A 4,331-nucleotide genomic window follows, 5' to 3' on the forward strand; every position below is an offset into this window, starting at 1 on the left:
CAGTTTTCAAACCCTTTATTTGGATCACTTAAGAGGCAGCACCCATGAAATTTAGACATGTTCTATTCTTAGAGATGTGGAAACAAAGAGAGAAGAAGTTCACTGAGGCAAGTGGCAGGGGGGCAGGGTTTATTAGAGAAGAGCTTTGGTCTAGGTGGCAGAACACTAGAATCCCAGCTGTGACCTTGAGCAAAGTCACTTCCTCTGTACTCATAAACACTCTGTCCCTCTCTGTAGGGAAGGTTGCCTGGCTGCAGTAGGTGAGAGAGATTCAGGAACAATGAGGAGTCTCTCTTCAGCCCCAGTGATTCTTCAATTGCCTTTGTTTTCTTTCTTCACTCTGATTTTATTATACTAGATTGATTCTTCTCTCAAAAAGTGATAGTACTTCCTAAATGCTGCTGCTATCAGCTTAAACTATAAGTAACATCTGCACAGTCAGTTACAGGATAAATAATTATTTTCCCCTTACTAATCTATTCGAATAAAGTTTCAGTACACATATCCTCTTCAAGTACATATCTACTTTCTCTATGCATACATTTTCTTGGCTTTAAATGTGTATACCTAAATGGTCATACATACTCTCTAATGATCTCTCTAATCAATCTCTAGTCTTGAAACACATTTCCCTAATACCTTATTATATAATTTTTACTTGCCCAACATAACTCTGATAACCTCTGCGTCTTCAAGCATTCCTAATAAACAAGGATTGACTTTCCATATTAATACACATACAACAATGAAACTCTTCAACTTACAAATCATTCCATGCAAGCTCTTTATTTTGAGAATGAGAAAGTCTTCATTGCTTCAAGGTCAAAGACTTAGTAGATCAACATATCAGTCTTTTTTTCCATATATTTTTTACTGTAATGAATAGAAGGGTTGCATTATATTCACCAGATAGAAAGTGCATTACTTCGCAAACATTGATACCCTTTCTCATGTCGTAGTCCCCATTTCCCATCCCCAACCTCACCCCCACCCCTCATCTTGTTTTCCCCCCTGTAATCCTTGCTACTCAGGAGATCTGAGGATTAAGGTGCAAAGCCAGCCCAGACACTAAAAGACACTGAGACTCTTATCTTTAATTAACCACTGGAAAACAGGAAGTGGCACTGTGACTCCAGGGTAGGGTGGTAGCCTTGAGCTAAAGAGCTCAGGGACAACACTCAGGCCCAGAGTTTAAGCCCCATAACAGACAAAAAAAAAGTCTCATGAAATTCCCTATTCAGCTTGGCTTGATCCTCAGACCTCAGCCTCCTGATTAGCTACAAGAACAAGTATGAGCCAGCATCAGTACCTGGTAGCTTTTTCTTTTTATGGTACTGGTACTGTGGCTTTAATTCAGAGCCCTGTATTCTTTTTTTTAAATATTTTTATTGTAATTATTAGTAGGGTTATATTATATTCACCAGATAGAAGGTGCATTACTTCACAAACATTGATACCCTTTCTCATGTCTTGGTCCCCATTTCCCTCCCCCAACCCGCACCCCTCATCTTGTTTACCCCCTTCTCTACCCTATTTCAAATAACTAAGCATATATAAAATATATCAGATAACAAAATAAAATACTGTAACAATATGAGATAACCAAGGGACAGCAAAAGAGATGAGAGATAACATAGTACATTAAGGACAACAATCATTCATTATATGGCTTTTGTTTCTATATCCCGGAGGTGCTTTCATTAAGCATCATTCTATATGGCCTTGTGTATCTAGGTTTTGCTCTATTGTAAATCTCTGCTAGGAGAGCCCAAAGTTTCTACTGGTTATGACAAATGAGTGACAAACCAGTGAGTCTATGTCCCTTTGAGTCTGGCTTACTTCACTTAATATGATTCTAAGTCTTTCCATTTCCTTACAAATGGGGGACTATCATTCTTTCTGACAGCAGCATAGAATTCCATTGTGTATAAATACCACATCTTGTTGATCCATTCATCAACTGAGGGACATCTGGGTTGGTTCCATATCTTTGCTATGGTAAATAGTACTGCAATGAACATCATTGTGCTAGTGGATTTGGTATCTCCTTGTTTCTGGACGATTCAGGGCCCTATATTCTTGCTTAGATTTTTTCTCAAAACTGGTAATCTACCATTTGATCCACATCTCTACTTTTGACTTTTTACTGGTTAGTAGGGGCTAAAAATATCATTTATTATTTATGTGCCTGGGCTGGCTTTGAAATGTGTTTCTCAGATCTCAGCCTTTGAGGATTACAGGCTTGAACCACTGGCATCCAAATAGTCTCTTTGTTTTCTGCTGAGCATCATTAAAGAAAAACCTTTTCTATTTCATTCCTCATTATATACTCAACATTTTCTAATTATTGCTGTATAACAGGAGTTAGTTAAATATCTATTGTCTGGACAAAATATGCTGTGAATCAATAGCTGTACCAAGTAAGGTTAGCTTAGGAAAACTGGAGAGATTTTCATTGCAGAATTGCCAGTTGAATAGAAGCTATGCAGTTAATAAGAAAATAAAGAAACAAAATTCTGGATGGGGGAACAGCCTAAAAAACATGAATCGTTAAAAATCCTCATGTTAGGAGGAGGGTCTATTTATTCTGTTAAAATATGAGTATAAAATAAGGGTAGTAAGCAGAATAATAAACTCCTGAAGATGTCCACCTTCTAATCCCTGAAATCAGCTGTGTAGTAAGAAAGGGTGATTTGCTATGTTGCAAAGAAGGGTGAAGGTGGCAGATAAAGTAAGTTTGCTAATTAGCAGATAAATGATCAGCATCTTCAGGTGAGTCCAGTCATCACCTAGGACATAGATATGGAAGAAAAAGTGTCAGAAGGTTTTGGTGTGAGAAATTATTTTACTTAGTGACTTGCTTTGAAGATGGAAAAGGAAGCCATGAGCCAAGTTGGAAAAAAAAAGGAATCCGAATCTGCAGAATGGAATCCTGTCCTCCTGACACCATGATTTTATTCTGAGGCACACTTAATCTTTCTGACCTTCCAAACACATGGGGTGATCTTCATGTTGTTTTCAGTCTCTGAGTAAGTGATATTGAAGTCTGGACAGTAGGAAGTACTATGATACCTAGTTTACAGATTTGGATCTGAGAAGATGGACTCTGCGAGTCAAAGAATGATGATTGACAATAGGATGCCTTTTATTTCCTTTCTATTTTACATAAAGACATGTGCCCAGACCTAAAAGAATGTAAGGAAACCTCTCCATTTTTCTTTTACTGCCAGATTAAGAAATTTGTGATAACACAAAGCTAACATAGATAGGAAGCTCTGGATATAAGCTGGAGGATGATTAAGAACACACAGTTGCAAAGCATCATCTCATATTAAAAATGGAAGGAAGCTACACTTTTTGTTTAATAGGAGGACCATCTTAGCAGTATGAGGCATACTACACAGAGATGAGAACAGAGAGAATGCTGTAGAAGCATCTAAAGTCAACCATCAGAGTGGCCTGGAAAGGAATGAACAAATGAAAAGGAGTAGAGGGGGAGAATGCAGTCAAGAATTTAAGGTGTATCGTACAAAATTAAGAAGAAGGAAGGAAGAGGTAGGTAGGGGATGGATAGGGTGAGAACAGGGAAAGGGGTAACATTCATCAAGATATGTTGAACTGCTTTATTAAATGCCAACTCTGTTGTAAAACTACTGAAAGATCACTCGAAAAGTTAAAATAAAGGAAGCAAAAACCACTTGTATGTCTTTCTGAATTACTAATATTAATTCCTCTATAAATATTTATAATCTCTTCATAGAGGGATTGGAGAAATTTCCTTACTTTTCTGGATCTGTGAAAATGTCTTAGGTAAAATAGAAAGGAATTGAAAGACCTGTTATTATTGTCAATTATCGTTCCTTGACTGGTAGACTCCGTTGTTGAAGATCAGTGTTCCTAATCTGTGAAGCAGCTATTACTGTGTTTCCTACTTTCTAAATTTCAAAAATGGATAGGATATACTCCAAAAGAAAACTGATTGGGAGAAGCAGTCCTGATTCTGAGAGCACATGTCAAAGTAGAATCCTCAAAACATCGACCATACCACATCTGCCAATCTAACTAGGCGCAACTGAAATCAGCAGGACCTTAATTTTCCTCTGCTTTTGGAACAAGTGTGACAGCAGATTATAAAAAAGCTGTGTAGTGGTTTAATTCGTTGCTGCTTTATTTTCTCTTTTCTAACGTACTTAAAAAAAAAAAGACAGCTGTGGAATGAGCCAGTTCAGCAGTCTGTTTCTTGCCCACCATCCTGCCCCACACTCTGTATGTTCCTCAGGGAAGTAATCTTGGAAAATAGATGGCAGGAAATCACAAGCAAATTCTATGGT

This window comes from Megascapheus bottae, chromosome 9 (assembly GCF_031878675.1).
Source record: "Megascapheus bottae isolate mThoBot1 chromosome 9, mThoBot2.hap1, whole genome shotgun sequence".
Lineage (NCBI taxonomy): Eukaryota > Metazoa > Chordata > Mammalia > Rodentia > Geomyidae > Megascapheus > Megascapheus bottae.